Raw genomic sequence first — 18,502 nt, 5'->3', positions numbered from 1 at the left:
GAGCCAGCAGGCTGGCGGGGTGTCAGGGCACAGGGCAGGCCAGGGCCACTGAGCATGGGTCCGGCTCTATGGCACCACTGTAAACCCAGCACTGGCACTATCTAATATGTATCCTATTAAAGCTCACCAATAGGGCTCGTCTTTCAATTCTGAATACCTGCAATCAACAAAGTACCTGTTATTAGGATAATGATTCTCAATAGTCCATTCTGCCTCTCATGTGATTTTACATGGCATCTGAATTTCCTACCCATTTATTTTTACATGACAGCTTTCTTCTTCTCCATTTAATTTGTGCATTTAAAAATAAAATTATTCTGTGAATGTGCTAAATGTTTGAACAGTATATTGATCATTGCATGCTTGCTTTAGAAAAGGATTGTATTCAATGTTTTCTTTTGTACTTGTTTTATCAATTGTTTACTTTTGTAGATTAATTAATAAGATTTTTTTCCTATTTTTACATCACCTTTAAAAAAAACAGTAGTTGTGTGCCTTTCAGATCACTGGAATTCAATAACGCTTGGCAGTTTGTTTCATATACTTTTGCTTCCTCCATTCCCTCAATTACCTACACTTTCCTACATAATATATTCATGCCTTCATTGTCTGCTAATCAGAGGGTACACACTTAATTTCAGAGAAGTCTTTAAAAACCACCAGAACTGGCACAGGCAGATATGCCTTTTGATATTCTTAGAACTGATCAACAGAAACGCACCCACGCACTAAAAACTGTAACAATGAAAACTGAGAAGAGGAGTTGGTGTAAAACCACTAAACATACAACCCCTCCCCTACTCCCCCCACCCCCACACATTAGCCCTGAATTTGGTTTGAGCTGGGGAAAAATGACAAATACAAGTAACAATCAATAGTCAAAATGCAAAGAAACTCCCTTTCAGTAAATATAGCAGACCTACTAATTCTTTGGAAGCAGTGCATTTTCTCATCTTCAAAATTTTTTGTTGATAATAATCACGTGCAACAAAATTATAGGACTGTGCTTACAATTGCAGATCAAATAAAGGTGAGAATGTACTTAAGAATGTATTTCAAAATCAAAATTGTTACTACTCTTTTTGTGTAAAACATCCTGTAATTGTTGCACTTCCTTCCCCATCTACCCCTATTGTTTGTGGATGAATGAACATATAATTAAAAGTACACGGCTAACGTAATTTAAAAAGGTAACACCCTAGAACTGAACATACTGGTACATAGGAACCAAAAATGCATGTTGAGTAACTGTGGCTAGTATGATCAGCTTGCATTATTTTAATACTCAGACAAATTTATTTTAACTGAAATTTTTCTAACTCTTAGTACAAAAATGTGAATTCTAGGTAAAGAACAGAGGCTATTATCTATAATGGGGAAAGTTACAAAAGCCTTCCACCATCGTTTGGTGAGGGAACACCAGCATTCATGAGACTGGTGACATTTCACCACTGTAAGGGTCTCTCTATGCACAAAAAATGTACCACTCTAACCATACTGGTATAATTAAAGCAGTACAAATCATCTAGTGTAGATGCAGTTACATACAGGTGCTTATACTACTCTTTTATACAGTTATGACTGCATAAACACTAGAGTTATACCAGTGTAACTATATTGGTAAGAAAAAATTACACCCCTAATTATAACTGTACAAATCTCTGTGCAGACCAGGCCTTAGTTAAGCCTCCTTTTTCAACAGATTTAGCTAACATTATGGTAAAACCAGGTCTGGTTGGAGAAGCCTTGTCTACACTAGGGCTCACACTGATTCTAACATTGGTTTCAGATGACCTGGTGGGAATGTTTTTGTAAACTTCTTCAGTGTAGACGAGGCTAGAGATGCTGCTCCCGAATAATTACAAAACACCCAGGACACAACTTATTAATAACTACGTAATCCTTAAAGGATAGAGTAAAAAGGCATCCTCTGGGAGAAATCTGAATTTGAAAGGATGTTCTTAATAGTATGTCTGAATCAGGAGAAATTTAATTCATTTCATTTCTAGACAATATTGGCCTGATTTTTAGAGACACTGGTTACCTACAATTCCCAGTAGCTTCGGAAAATGAAGCCATATGCTTATTAAATTAAATCAAATCTAACATTGTGTGTAACCTGGACAAAGGATTATGTAAGCATTAGACTCTTGGACTTTATAAGCCTATAAACTAAGGGCTGGTTTCTCAAGTTCTTGGTGCTCCATTCTAGCAGTGCAAAATACAATTATCAATACAATATTATTGTGTTTAAGGACCACTGAAGTGAGCATCTGACCTGTAGAATCACTAGAATACAAAATCTGTCAGTGTTTCCATGTAGAACAATAGCTATTAACAATTTAGTAATACCACTATTGAAGGAACCATCTAAATAGTAGACTTTTCCGTATGTATGTTGTTAAAGTATTTAACATGCTTTTGACCTTATAGCAATAAATAGCTTCCCTCCTTATGATGGAATACTGAATCAAGTTCAAGGTCTCAGTCCTTATCTTCAAGGTGCTCCATTGAAATTTCTGTGTAATGTGTCCTTGCTCTTATGGGTCTTTTGGAAGGAAGTCCCCTTCTGAAGGTGTGACTATGTCTTTCATGAGTGAAGCGATTACTGTACCAATGTGAGGGCTCAAAACCTGATTCCTTTTTTTTGTTATCTAAAATTTTAGTTTAACATTTGGCTTTAACCAGAAGTCCCTATTTCAATCTTATGATGTCTTCAAAGGAGGCATGTGTGGGAAACCCTGTATCTAAAAATGCTCGAAGGGCAAGATATTTTAAATAATTCCTTGAAAACCACTGGTTTCCTGTCCTGGGAGGATCATGCAGGGTTTTATTTGTTTGTTTTGGTAGATGCAGTACTTTCCTTGGCTGTTTACAGAAGGTATTATTCATCCAGGCCTAGGGACCACTCAGCTGAGAAGGGTGAAAGGTAGAAACAACTTGGTTGTGGGAACAGTCTGCTAAATAGCCCCAGAAGCCTATAACGATGCCTGCCTGGTCCCCAGCAATGCTAGCACCCATGTGAGTGCTTTGGAAGAGGTCTAGCTGGTACCACTCAGGGCTTTACTCAGTAAATCATGAGTCATTATGAACATGGGAAGAGATTCCTCACTTACCTCCCTGTCCCCGGATGGTGGACCTTCGTAGCTCACTCAGGGGCCTCTGTTCTGGGCACAGATTGCTTGAGGCCCTCCTGACACTTTCATGGGGAGCCAGCTTGGGGAGAGACCGTCTTCCCTCCTTTCAAACTCAGAGCCCTCTTCCCTTCAGCTGAAAGCTTGACAGGCATAATTCCCATTCACTGCAGCCTGACACTGGGCTTCACAGAAGTAACAGGCTTCTTCATGCCCAGAGATGCTGCAGGGTGGGGGATGGGCAGAGACCAGGACAGACCACTGTGAGAGCCTGAGAAAAGCCCCAGCTCACACTCCCTCCAGGGGAAGGCAGCAGAGAAAAGAGTGAAAGCCTGATTTTTGTCACATTTGTTTATTAATCATATAAATTGCTGCCTTATAAAGGGAACACTTGCTTTTGCTTTTTTGGGACCCAGAGTCTCCGAAGCTCTCCAGACTTACCTCTGAGCTTGCTCTGAGGACTTTTTCTCTCCATTGGGATCCTCCCACTCTTGGTGAACCCTTCGCATGATGGGGTCGCAGCTTCAGGCTGGGGTCAAGGCCTTGGCACAAGCAGCTGCCTCAAAGCTCTGTACCCTGGCAGTGGGATAGTCTGTGGCGTACAACTGCAGGGCAGAGCTTGTCCACTCAAGTCCATTCCCTGGCTAGAGTGACCAGATAGCAAGTGTAAATCGGGACCGGGGGTGGGGGGTAATAGGTGCCTATATAAGAAGCAGCCCCCCAAATTGGGACTGTCCCCAGAAAATCGGGACATCTGATCACCATATCTCTGGCAAAGCAAGCATCGGTGGTTTGTGGGAGCAGAGCATATCCCTCCCTCTGAGGCTACTGAATAGCTGCCTATAGTACTTCTTGGACTTGGCTGGATTCTTGCAGGGTTTCTTTGCTGCTTTGGGGGGGTGAGGGATGAGGGAGTCTGGCTATAGCGGTGCTACACCAGAAGAACCAGAGGGTTAGAGTCTCAATGCGCCAGTAATTTCTCACCTCAGGTGTGTGAGAGGAGCTAGAAGTTGAAATAAAGTCACTATGGAATGAAAACAAATTCACAATTAAAGTTATAAAACAAAAGGACTGGGAGGAATTGAACCACCAACTTGTGCCGTCACAAGAGATAGAAATTCTGGTGGTCTGAGTTGAAGGGTGGGGCTTAGGCCTGAAGCCTCCAGTAACACCACTGAATTGCCTCCGAATTCCATGGGTGAGAGGCATTACCCATTTGTGATGAACAAGGGCAGAAACTGTGCAGCAGAAAGCCCTTTCAGATGCCACTGGGGTTTTTATATATGCACAGGGTCCCATAGGGAAGAAGTTTTGCTTGGATGGTATGACCACTTCCACTGCTAATAAGGCAACTGCTGGATCAAGGTTGCCACGGTACTAAGTTCTATGAAAACTATACAGCTGCCAGCAGAGCATGGGATAAGACGGCAATCCCCACAAGGCCTGGGGGTGGGGTGAGGGGGCGTTTTAAACAAATCTGTCTTGGGCCTGGCTGGCTGCCCTGTGCTGCAGTGCTAATGGCAAACAAGAAGCCACCATTCTATCCTGACCCAAGAAGAATATCATTCAGGACTTCAGCAACAGAGAGCTAGATGCAGAAATGGTAGAAATGCACAAACATCCCAGATAAATCAGTGCAACAGAAACTCTCCAGCTGGGACCATCTTAACAGGAAAGTGCTGAACAAGCTAAACTTCTCTGTTTCAGAAGACACAATTTGGAAGATTATATAGTGCACGCCTGGTGTGGTGACGCTGGTGTTAATTTCACTGTGACAGAAAATAATAGATAAGCCAAATCAGAGCAAGATAATGTCTGATTCATAACTGGAGTTGGGTATGAACTTGGCATTGGATAAGACCAACCATATGGAAACAGGATATTCTAGAAAGCCAGAGACCAGTGCAGCAAGGATCTATGTCCAGGAGCCCCCAAGAACTAAAAAAATGAATAAAGGCTATGCCCAAGGTTGCAGGAGTATGGCAGCTTTTGCATTCAGTTAGCAGAGAGGGGTCTGGCTCTGCTGACTTTATAGGAAACCATTCAGATCCTGCAGATGAAAGTGTAGAGGATGGAACACCTGCTTTATGTGAAAATATTCAGACTGATAACCTCATGAGGTGGAGCAGAAACAGAAATGAGGGGTAGCTCAATTTCCCTCCCACTACCTCTCCCCCCAACTCATGAATCTCTCAGGACCTCTCACATACATATCTGTAAGAGCAAGTGTTCCTGTGTCTCAAATGACCTCTCTCCCCCACTACTTGCTGCCTACCAGGGTTGGTGAATCTGATCCATCAGCAGCAGTACTGGTTGAGATTTGAATAAGTGCATCCTGCTCCCAGTCAGTTACAATGCCAAGGGCAAGATTTAGAAAAGGAGAAAGGAAGAAAAAAAGAGGCTCACAATTCATGGGTAAAAAAAAATGCATGTTCAGAAACAGGTGGAAAATGTGCATCCAAAAGTTCACCTGCAATCATGCCTGTGTAACCCATGCCCACTTGGTGTGGTGCTTTGTTCCCCTTTACTGGCACCTAGAACATCGATGAGTTTGCTACCGCCTTGGCTAAGAGCAATGTAGCTTTTAGCTCATGCAGTGAAAGGCTCATGAATTTAGCTCTAAAAGTCCGATCCTGCCTGCTGACGACAAGGGTCTGTCGGCATTACTCATGCATCTGTTGTAATTGTATAAGTGCACCTATCATCATTCATATGTTTGTTAAGATTATGTACGTGCATCTGCAATCAATCATCCTATGCTTTGTGCACCAACAATTGTGCATGCATTTATATGATTGCAACAAATAGTGGTAATGTGCACCCACAATTGCAGTGCATATGTACTGCAACTGCATGCACAAATGAGGCAATGTTTGTGCCAATGTACATAAGCATTTATTGCAGTTGCAGGTGCAAAAGGCTAGCTAGAATCTAAGCAATCATTGATGCATGCATCAGCTGCAGAAATTGTGTGTGGACTGGGAGCTCTCCATCAACTCTTCATTGAGGAAGAGTGGAACACTATGAGATGCCTAGTAGATAATAAAGGTAAATATATCATTGATACCAGGCATTTCATGATGTTCCAACCATATGCTTACCTTATTAACTAGTGGGCATCTCATCACATTCCATTGCAGTTTCAGTGGTGAGTCAGTAGAGCATAGGAAGCCAGATGCTAAAGTGGAGGGGTTAAATTATCTTACATTGTGAAAGAGTGCTCTCTGCAACTTTCCCTATAGACAAGTCCTAACATAATTCAGCCTGCTGTAGGGAGGAGCTATTTGAAGGATAAAGAAGGGTGGTAGTGCATCCATTTTTTTTTTAAGGCGAAACCACAGCTCTTTTCTAAATTGTTATTTTTACAGAATTGAGCCCTAGCACATAAGTATGAGTGGAAGCATGCTCTCTTCCCTTCCTCAACCCTGGATATGGATAGAGAGGAGCAAGATGGGGGTAATTTCTGGATTCTTGGAAGTTATCTTGATCTTTCTGGGAGCAGAGGATTCTAGCTTCCTTAGCTAGATTGACCAATAGCTTTACTAGTACAGGGGGCTGTACCTTAGTCTCTCTGAAGTCAACATGACTTCCTCAAGAGATTTTTCCTGGTATTTAAGGCTTAGAACCTACTCTAGCGGTGTCAAATGTTCTATTAAATGGCTAGAGATGTGATGTTTTGGAGATCACCTAGACCAAAAAGGAGTTCTGTCACCACCTGTAACCTTGGGTGCCTTTATGCTGAGCAGCTTTGGTTCAGACCCCAGATACCAGAAGCTTGTCCACAAACACAAGGTCTCATTCTCACTTCCACCAGCCTAGTTACTCCTTGCTGGGTGACACCAACAGCTCTTCCAGTCCCAAGTCTTCCCAAATCTGATCTCCCCAAGTTCTTAACTACCAGATACTGGTGGTGGATTGGATAGTCCGAATAAGGGGTATGGCTACCCTTGATGGAGCTTCCACTGACAGAATATCCACTACCGGGTCCTTCAGCTCTATCACCTCCTTCGCTTGCAAGTTCATGTTCCATGCCACCCTGTTCTCCCAGAAGATATCAGGGTGATTAAAGTCCCTCATGAAAACCAGGGCCTGTGATCTAGGAACTTCTGTTAGGTGCCAGAAGAAAGCTTTGTCCACCTCATCCCGCTGGTCTGGTGGTCTATAGCAGACTCGCACCACGATATCAGCCTTGTTGCTCACACTTCTAAACTTAATCTAGAGACTCTCAGGTTTTTCCCCAACAAGTTCTATATCACCAGACACTGGTCCCATAATTGTGTCAGTTAGAGAGAGAATAAAACAGTGATTCTCAAACTGAGATCAGTGGACTACCTGTGATCCACAGAGTACTTGATAGTGGTGTGCAGAGGACTGGCAGTTCACATGGTGCTGCTTTCCTTGTCTATAGCTTGTTAGATCACATTTAAAAAAAACACAAATATATGAATACTTTCCAAATAATTACTTTTCCAAAGAGGTGTCTGAGACTCACTCAAAAACATTTGAAAGCCCTCCAGGAGAGGAAGGATGAGTATGCCAGGCTAATTTTGAGATAAACAATTGTCATGATACAGCAAAATTTCTGCTTCTGTTGCTTGAAGCAGAAGTCTGCCCAGTGACAGAAAGGATCATAACTGTGCAGGTGACTTACTAAGATCCTAAGCAGAGGCTGGAGAACCCAATCTGAGGGCTAACTAAAATGCCAGGAAGCAGACTGGCTACTGATGAATTTTAGTGTGAACCTCTCTCCTCCTAAAGGGCTTAGAGAAAGTCTCTCATGTAACAAATATATACATAACAGATTTTATACATCAACTGGCCTATAAAAGCTTGGTTCCTGCTGTAAATGTGGTGCATGACAGTTACACTAGATAAGGCAGTCATGGCCTAGATCATTTCCTCCCATGGAAAATTTCATGAGGACATGGAGAAAGCATAAGGGAAGAAGGCTGAGGTTTCCACACTCCTCTCTCCCAAGCCTGGAAAATCCCTGAGGAACCATGGAAAGCCTGGGTCAGCCGCAGAGGAGCCCTGTATTTGTACACTGAAGGTGGCCCCCTTCCTTGGCTTGGTTAGAGCTGTGATCCTGTCCTTAGCTGTGGGATTGCAAGGAGCAATTGCGTATGCTGGCCCGGTGTTATAATCCCTCTTGGGCGGACATGAACCAGCTGCTGACTGCTATAGTGCCCAAAGAGACCCTCCACCATCTGTATGAACAGGCCCAGTGGCCAGATGAAGGTCAAGTTCTCGATGCTGATCATGACGCATTGGCCCATAGGAGAGATGCCCTAATTCATGAAATCCTTACCGTCTGCCCTAGGAAAACAGATTGGACTAAAATAAATACTTGTAAACAAAATAAGGGAGAAAATCCGGCTGTATTATATGGAACGCATTAAGCAAGTGTTTGAAAGGTATTCGGGGATTGACAATGCAGAAAGAACAGCAAGACAGGCACTGGTGTCTGCCTTTGTGAAGGGCTCTTGCCTAAAGTGGGAGAGCAGTTAAGAATTAATGTAGTAGATTGGGAAGGCAAAAATATAGAAGAAATCGTAGCTGCCGCACAACATTTCCAGCGGCAATTAGAAAGGAAAAAGGATGAAACAGAATCTAAACTTATGGCCCTGCAAATTCAAACTATGCAGGACAACAGTAAAGAAGGACCTGGGAAAAAGCAAATGCAGACCAAGGGAGTTCAAAACCTGCCTGGAAATAACCCCATGCCCCTTTCTAGCCAAACTGCCTGCTTTACATGTGGACAGGAGGGACATTGGAGAGCGAATTGTCCGCAACAGGGAAATGTTTACTGTAGGTATTGTAAACAAGCAGGACATCTTATCAAAGATTGCCCCATACACCCCCCCCGCCCCCCGACAGCACCCTGGCCAAGGGGGGACAACTGGCGATTTTTTCCCAGCTCCACTCCTTCCACCCGTTAATTGTTAGGGATGCCAGGAGACCAATACTGTCGTCGTTGCCCCACTCCTCTCAGTGGATCAGACTTGTCCGACAGTTTCATGCTTAATCAATGGTGTTGTTACCCCATGCTTAATAGATACTGGAGCCTCTAGATCTACTCTTAGAGCACAAGAATTTCCTTTTGTCCCCCTTTCCTCTGATACAGTGACAGCCATAGGTGTGGGAAATACCCCTATTCCCCACCCCGTATCATCCCCCTTATCTATTTCTGTAGGCCCTCTTACAGCTGATCATGCATTTCTTCTTAGTCCTTGTTCTCCCATTAACTTACTAGGTAAAGATCTGTTATGTAAATTAAACTGTACCATCTTCTGCTCCCCTGATGGAGTCTTTTTGGAGGTACCTGACCCAGCTCACGACAAGGTGTTGGCCCTCTTGCAAACCAAACATACCCTGGAGGGAGAGGCCGTTCCCAGCCCTTCCTTGTTGCAACAGGAACTGCTGGCTAAGGTCTCACCTACCCTGTGGGCAGAACATGCTAATCAAGTCGGGCGCATTAGCTCTGCTCAACCTGTTAAAATTCGCTTGAATCCAACCAAGCCCCTTCCCAGAATTCGACAGTACCCTCTTTCTCAACACGCAGAAGAAGGAATCCGTCCTGTGATCGCTGCTTTACTTGAACAGGGTGTTATTGTGCCGACAGTCAGTGAATGTAATTCCCTGATTTTGCCTGTGCGAAAACCGGGGAAGAATACCTGGCGATTTGTCCAGGATTTACGAGCCATTAATGCTGCTGTTCTTCCCACTTTCCCGGTGGTGCCTAATCCCGCCACCATCCTCTTCTGTGTACTTCCAACAGCACAATATTTTTCTGTAATTGATTTGTGCTCCGCTTTCTTTTCTATTCCAATTCATGTGGATAGTCAATTTCTATTCGCCTTCACTTATCAAGGAGCTCAATATACTTAGACTAGGTTGCCTCAAGGCTATACCGAATCCCCTACCATCTTCTCCCAGATTTTGAAAAAGGATCTGGATGATATCCAGTTCCCTATGGGATCTGTATTAATTCAATACGTTGATGATCTATTGTTAGCCTCAGATTCTCTAGAAGCCTCTAAGGCTGATACCTTAGTCTTGCTTCAGGCTTTAGCTCAAAAGGGCCATAAAGCCTCTAAAACTAAATTGCAATTGTGTCTTCCTATGGTTCACTATCTTGGTAATGATATTTCTGCTGGCAAGCGTGGTTTGTCTTCCTCACGCCATTCGAAATATCCCAAAGTCAGTCACAAAGAAACAGCTGCAGGGATTCCTTGGTATGACAGGTTACTGCCGACAGTGGATCCCCGGCTATGCCTCTCTTGTTCGACCTCTGCAAGATTTGACTTTAAATAAAGTTACTGATCCCATTCCATGGTCTAACGAAGCAGAGGAAGCATTTCAGCAAGTTAAAAATGCCTTGATCAAAGCCCCTGCTCTAGGCCTTCCTGATTACAGGAAACCTTTTACCCTATTTTGCCATGAAAAGGAGGGTACCGCTTCAGGAGTTCTAACTCAGTCACACGGGGAGAAGAATCGACCTGTTGCATATTTCAGTTTTTCCCTAGATCCTGTAGCTGCAGCCTTTCCCCCATGCTTGAAATCTGTAGCAGCAGCTGCAATGTTAGTAGAAGCTTCTGCTTCACTTTTATTAGGAAGTCCTTTAACTGTTGCAGTTCCACATGCTGTTACTGCCCTTCTTATTAAAGGAAAAACTCAACATTTTTCAAATTCACGGCTTACCAAATATGAAATGCTTCTTTTAAATGCTGCAAACATTACCTTGATCAGATGTCCGGTACTTAACCCCGCTTCTCTGTTACCCACCACAGCTGATGGGGAACCCCATGACTGTCTATCCGTTATTGCTGAATTATCCGCTCCGAGATCTGATTTACAGTATATTCCTTTGCAAAACCCAGAGCTGATTTATTTCGTTGGTGGTTCATGTTTGAGAAATTTAGCTGGTCAGTTAGTGGCAGGCTATGCTGTTTGCACTTTGCATAGTATTATAGAAGCTTTTTCCTTTCCCACGGTCAAGTCTGCTCAAGTAGCTGAACTATATGCCCTTACTAGAGCTTGTTGCATAGCAGCCAATACTTCCGTTACTATTTATACAGATTCTAGATATGCCTTTGGAGTAGTACATGATTATGGACAGCTGTGGAAATATAGGGTTTTCTCACTTCAACCGGGGCTCCTATCAGCCACGGCCCATATGTCAGTGCTCTCTTGTCTGCTCTGCAGTTACCTTCTGCCATTGCTGTAGTAAAGTGCCCCGCTCATCAAAAACCTCACGACGACGTTACTCGAGGAAATGCTCTGGCGGATGCTGCCGCCAGACAGGCGGCCCTTTCCAGGTCTCCGGCCCCTGCTGACTTAGTTACTCTCTGTATATCCCAGCCTCTTTCTCTAGCCGAGTCCTTACAGGACCTAGCACACATGCAGGAATCGGCACCAAAGGAAGAGAAGGATCGCTGGAAGCAATCTGGTTGCTCTATGCATCTGGATGACGCTTTGTGGCACGCGCCAGACAGCCGCCTGGTAGCGCCTTTAGCTTTACTTCCCTACCTAGCCCGAACGGCTCATGGGCTCGCCCATGTAGGCAAGGAGGGAATGATTGCGACAGTGGCTAAGCACTGGTACGCTCCAAAGTTTTCAAGTCTGGCCCAACAATATTGCCGTTCTTGTTCTATTTGTATAGCTTATAACAGTGGCCAACGGATTCATACCACCCAAGCGGTGCACCCACCTCCATGGGGGCCCTTTGTCAATATCCAAATCGACTTCATAAGTTTACCTAAATGTTGTTCGTATGAGTATGTGTTGGTCTGTGTTTGCATGTATTCTAAATGGATAGAAGCATACCCGTGTGCAAAAGCAGACTCAATTACAGTGGCCAAGAAACTGTTGAAAGATTTTATCCCTCGGTTTGGGCTTCCTTCCTCAATAAATAGTGATAGAGGTACTCATTTCACTGGTCAAGTTTTTCAACATATTTGTAAGACACTTCATATAGAACAACCCCTGCATTGTGCCCATCACCCCCAAAGTGCTGGGGCAGTAGAACGGAAAAATGGGGATTTAAAGAACAAACTGGCAAAGTTACGCGCAGAAACAGGTCTCAAATGGCCAGACGCTCTGCCTTTAGTATTGATGCAGATGAGAAATACTCCAATCAGGAAACATGGGCTATCTCCACATGAGATCCTCATGGCCAGACCCATGAAAGCACCAGTAACCCCGCCTTTACCACCAAAAGCTATAGATTTGCAGTTAAGTGATAATACTGTACTTGAATACTGCAAGACTTTAATTCGTCATGTCAGATTTATTCACTCACAGGTTCAAAGCGCCCTACCGGATCCAACAGATACAGCTTGCCACCCCTTGGAGCCCGGAGATTGGGTCTGCTGCAAGGTGTTCCAGCAGAAATCCTCCTTGGAGCCCAAGTGGAAGGGTCTGTACCAGGTCCTACTGACCACGCATACTGTGGTCAAGTGTCAAGGACTTCCTAACTGGGTACACGCATCTCACTGCAAGCGAGTGACCCCGCCACTGGACCCGACTAGCGCTCCATTTGTCCCACAGATTCAACACCCAGGGACATCAGAATCTCCCAGATAGGAACCTCGGTATCATCTCAGGAAACGACAACCATAAAAAAAAAGGAAGAAAAAAAAATATAGCCCATGGCTGATCCTAGACAAAAGATAAAGGAAACAGCCTTGGTGCGGAAATGGCTGATGCCCTCCATATGGTTTATTTCCGCTCTTATGTTCCTGTTGTTTATTTTAAACTGTTATGACTCTTTTATATTTTCCATGACTATACGAAAGGCAACGAAAAAAGTTCTTCCCATCACTGAAACACCGGCAGAGACTGACACTTGGCCAAAGGAGGGCCTAGATTTTCCATTACGAGGGAAAAGAAGAAGTATCCGAGCTGTTCCAGGAGCCCAAAAGCCCAAACGTCTCACTATTGAAGATGTTAAAAATTGGCTGTGGTATAGACGACAGTCCATAGTATGGTGGCAAGGGGGAAAGTGTGGGGAAGAATTGTGGTCTTGCGGGATAAAATGGATTTTAGGATTTATCCCCATTACGGGTACCTGTCACGTGGGTCAGGTTCCATGACCATGTACAACTATCCCTGAGTTATTAGATAACTTACCGGCCTGCCATGCCCCCCCTACGATCCCTTCCCCACCTATTCACTCTACTCCTTGCCACATTGATACCCCCAGAAGACCTTATCAACCCTCAAATGTACCCACACACATCACCTCCACCATATTACAATGGCCCAGACCTTCGCATTCTAATGATTTGTATTCCTATTGTGCCGCTAAATTGTTCCTATGGATGCAAGGTGATATGTATGAACGGGTAGTAGAATGGAATACATTTGGAACAGTGTATATCACCTTTGTAAATATAACTTCAGATCCGAATGAACACTCACGTAAGACCCTCTATTTTGTACCAAAATGGGGACGCAATGTAGATTATATGTTACTTCCAGGCATTTGTTACACTCATGGCAAACAAGGACCAGAGTGTTTCCTGATCACCCAAGTAAATAGAACTACCGACTCTACACAAAGGTATTGCCCTACTACAGTAAACTTTACCTGTGAAGAAGAATTCCCTCTTACAGAAAATATAACATGCACTCTTATACAATATACACCTTCTCACTCTGTTAACATTTCTCTAACCAAACAGGGTATCCAAGTGGAGAATCAAAAATTGTGGTATGAATGAAGAGATGAACCCAACCTGTCAGGATTTAAATGGACCATACTTAACGCCACACTTGGCACTATTAAATTTTCCCTTCCCCAACTGCTCTAAAGGGGCTGCCCTTCGGTTATTACAACAATGAGCCTGGAGCAAATCTCAGAGGAGAAGGAGACACATAGCTGATACTTTGGTGTTGGGAGCCAATACAGCTGCTTCAGCCTGGACCATTTATAAGTCACAACAGCATGAAGGTAGACTAGGGCAACTGGAACAGGCTGCAGGGTTTATTTCTGGGGCTCAGATGACTGGAATAAAGGCCGGAGTGGGTGAGTTGCATGTGATCTCTGCTCTAAGTGCGGTTACCCAGGATCTGCTTAAACAGATGATCCTACAGACCACCGCAGCAGGAAAGGCATTGCAGTGGGACCACACGTGTTCAGAGGTACAAGACTTCCTTAATGTTATCCTTACCTCCATCCGAGAGGACTTGGAACACCAGATCTGGCCCCTTACTAATGCTTCAGGTGTACTACCCGACTTGTGGCCATGGAGACACACTTGGAAATTCTCTGGATGGAAATGTTGGCTCTCACAGTGCTCGTTCCAGGCTTATGGACCTGTGAAAGGGGTATGGGCCCCTGCTTATCGCATACTTCCAGGCCCTTGGGGTGGTTGTCTGTGGGACTGGGTAATTCACAGAGATGTCTGGGAGATTAAACCCCCTCGTGGCCCTAACCGTTTCCTAGTCAGTGCCCCGGCCATAACTCCAGAGTTGTGGATAGGGTTAGGTAATTTATGGACTTATTGGCCCTTACAGCCTCCACAACTTCAATGTATTCGAAAACTGCAGCCTGGAGAAATTGTCACTGTTCATCACTGTGTTTGCTGGGAAGGAAAAGGTCACTTCCAAAATCTAGCTTCCCAAACTTTTTTTGAGGCCAACGATAGCTGTGTCCACGTAAATTCCTCTGTGTTGCATGATGTGACCTTTAATTTACACACGGCTTCAGGCACCCATGCTCTATATTGGCCAGTAAGTAAAACATATCAGATTTCCTTACAGTTCCAGGTCCCCTTTGATTGGGCATCCATAATAATTGACCGGTTCCACACATTATCATCTCTTTTGCCAGAAGTTCAATCCATTTCCCAGTTGCAAAAACAAATTCATTATATTGAAACTATATTTCAGGACAATCTCAATGCTTTCCAAACCGCTCATTTGGTTTCTTCCCTCTGTGTACAATCCGATGTTATTTGCCAGATTACTAAAGTCCTCCACCTCACCCAACACCCGTGGTATGTATGGGTTATTTTAGGAACCGGGATATTTATGGTTCTGGGTTTTTTGTATTGGTGTTGCTGTTGTTTTAAAACCTGTTGCCCGACGTGCCTCTGTTCAAGACCTGATCCTCCGCCCCCGCCCCAACTCTTTATCCTATACGAGAAGCAAATATTTCCTCTGTGAACTATTATAATTCTTTAAATCTGGCTTTTACCCCACAAGAAGAAGTCTATGAAACACTCGAGGAGATAGAGAACCCTCGTTCCACAGACCAAACCTTGCCAAATATCCACACTGAGGGGTTTGATGCTATGTAGTCAAATGGCATCAAAAAGGAGGGAGTTGATAGGGAAAGAGCCCCGTAGTCTCTTGTTTTTACTAACACAGATTCGAGTTGTTTGAGAGGTCTATAATCAATGCCCCATCAGGCTTGCATATTAATAATTAAATGGGTAAAAGGTAGTTAGTATACCAGTAGAACACTGCCATTCCGTATTTTAAGAGTAGTTTAGCATAGATAAATTGTATATCTGCTTCCTATACTCAGTTTAGCAGGATAAAGGCCTATATGGAATTTCCCTAATAACCCAAGCTCACGTACTAACAGCTTGCTCTAATCATTATTTAGTTAGGGATAAATGTTTGATTATTAAAATGTAAAATGATATATCGGCATATAAGCCATCTGGCCGGAATTGGGAAACTGGACTCACGTCACAGGGACCCAGAATAGGCCTGTATAGCCTGCCAAATGTAACTGCAAGTAGGAGTGTCTGATTAGTCAAGGCTGCCTGACAATCAAGGGAATATTTATGCGGAAGTAGAAAATTAAGTGTTTGCAATTTTAGGGGGTTTTGTGCCATATAAGGCAATTAATTAATTGTTTGTGCAATGTAAGCCATATGATTAGCCGAATAAGGTATAACCAATGACAATGAAATATGCTAATTTGTGGTTTTAAACTAGACATCCCTCCTCCTTTCAATTTTATCTCCCTGTTAGGGAAAATAACCCCACCAATTGCCTAAGGCCTAAGACAATGGGGGGGTTATTTTCCCTAACAGGGAGATAAAATTCTTTATGGAAAAAAGATAATGCAAGCCTGTCATAAACAGATAGCTAAGGGTTAATGTCTCTTTCACCTGTAAAGGGTTAACAAACAGTGACCTGCAACACCTGACCAAAGGACCAATCAAAGGACAAGATACTTTCAAATTTGGGTGGAGGGAAGCTTGGGTGTGTCTTTTGTTTTGTTCCTCTGCATCCAGTCTTGCCCGTTCCTGTTTCAGGGCATCCTTGGTAGTTATGGTCCCTGCTTTCTTGTGTTGGGGTGCCCTCCGGTGTTTATTGCCTGAACTGCAGCTTCTCTGTTGCTTCCTTGGGGTTTGCTTAGCAACAGAGTGTTTCTACTTAGTCTTTCACGATTAAGTTAGGGAAAAAACCCCATTCATTTGCAAATATGTTCTGCTGGAGTCTGTTGCTGCTCACTTAAGCCTGCTTTAACAAAAGACCCCTGTTAAACCTTAATGAGTGTGCCCTGAGGCAGTTTCTCTGCACAACCAAAAAGAAGCAAGGAAAAAAAAAATTCTCTGGCTGTAGTTTTAAAACCTTCTCGTCTGCTTACAACCAGCTAGCAAAGAGAAAAGAAGAAAAAAATCCTATTGGCTTTTTGGGTCCTATCTTTATCCCACCGCTGCCATGTCATAGTATCTTTCCCCAAGCTGAACCTTAGAGTCCAAAAAAATGAGGTACTAGCATGAATTTCTCTGAGCTTAATTACCAGCTTAGATATGATACGCTGCCACCAATCAGGACTTTGAGTGCCTGATACATTCTGGTCTCCCCAAAACCTTCCCTGGGGACCCCCAAGACCCAGACCTCCTGGATCTTAATACAAGGAAAGTAAGCTCTTTCCCTCACTAGTGCCTCTCCTAGGCTTTCCCTCCCTGGGTTATCCTGGAAGATCACTGGGATTCAACTTCTTGAATCTTAACACACAGAGGAATTCCCCCTCCCCCCTCCCCTTTTTCTCCTCACCCAGAGGCAATACAGATTCAAGCTCCGTGAATCTAAAGCAAAGAGGACATTTACCTTTCCCCCCTCCCCCTCCTCTCTCCCGGAGAGAGAGAGAGAGAGAAACAGAGAAAGCAGGTTTTTCCTCCCCCCTTTCTCCTTTTTCCCACCAATTTCCTGGTGAGTGCAGACTCCCTTCCTTTGCCTTAACCAGGGGAAAAAATTAATCAGGTCTTTTATAAGAAAAGTTTTTAATAAAAGAAAGAAAGAGTAAGAAATCTCTGTAATTTCAAGATGTAATATTACAGGGTGTTTCAGCTTATAGAAACTGGAGAAAAAGCTTATTCCAACAGAAATGCAATTTAAAATACTTCCAGCAAACTACACATTTGCAAATAAAGAAAAACAATTAAAAAAAGACTATACCGCCTTTCTACCTTTGTACTTACAAAATTGGAATAGAAGATTAGAGAGCCTGTAGGTACATGTGGTCACTCAGAAACCAGAGAGAACAGCAGACAGAACAAAAACCAAGCTTCCCTCGACCCAGATTTGAAAGTATCTTGTCCTTTGATTGGTCCTCAGGTCAGGTGTTGCAGGTCACTGTTTGTTAACCCTTTACAGGTGAAAGAGACATTAACCCTTAGCTATCTGTTGATGATAAACCCATAGTATCTTTTTCACCAAATTTCCATGAAGCCAGATGGAATATATGTACACTTTGACCCCTACCCACACTGATCTTCTATCTCATCTCCCTATAGCATCAACCCTGGACTTCAAGGGGAAGCCTCCACAAGGTCTTTTTTGGGTGGGGAAGGAAAATATGGTGGTATAGACAGTGCAGTGGAGGCATCCGAGTGCCCTTAACCATGTACAGAAGGATGGCATTCAGGGTCATCTTTGTGATCTTATCTAGAGTCCACTATTTAAATGTGAATATTAATTTCTTCCTGAATTGTTTTCCTGTCTTGTTTGAAATGAAGGGCTAAAATAACAGATTAATAAAATAAGAGATGATTTGCCCAACTAAATGTTTATTTGGGACTTTTTTTTTTTTTTTTTTTAATTTAGCCTGTAAAATTACAGATTTTTTTTTCTTACTGATTTAGTTTTAATTAAGTCAGAAATGTTAGATCTGTACTACTTGAAACTAAGCTAACAGGAGGACTCCTAACCAACAAAATGCAAGTAAACAGGAAATGGTACTTAGCTGTGTTTTCATAGCTCTTAAAAAATCTGATTATTGTTGAGCTCACTCTAATGTGAATATAATTTGAAATAAATAAGGAGACTCTGCATTAAACTGAGATTTTCATGATTCTTTTCATGTTTCACATCTACAGTAAAGCAAGACAAATAAGCAA

The 18,502-nt window shown here is 43.2% G+C and overlaps 1 pseudogene; it reads left to right on the top strand.

Annotated features, from left to right (window-relative positions):
* The first annotated feature begins 4,734 nt into the window (after window positions 1-4,734).
* LOC142046518 (sperm flagellar protein 1 pseudogene) lies at window positions 4,735-5,253 on the top strand (annotated as a pseudogene).
* Window positions 5,254-18,502: the final 13,249 nt, after the last annotated feature.

Source organism: Chelonoidis abingdonii, chromosome 1 (assembly GCF_003597395.2).
Source record: "Chelonoidis abingdonii isolate Lonesome George chromosome 1, CheloAbing_2.0, whole genome shotgun sequence".
NCBI lineage: Eukaryota > Metazoa > Chordata > Testudines > Testudinidae > Chelonoidis > Chelonoidis abingdonii.
The sequence above is the reverse complement of the archived record's forward strand: the minus strand, read 5'-3'. Positions and strand labels throughout refer to the sequence as shown.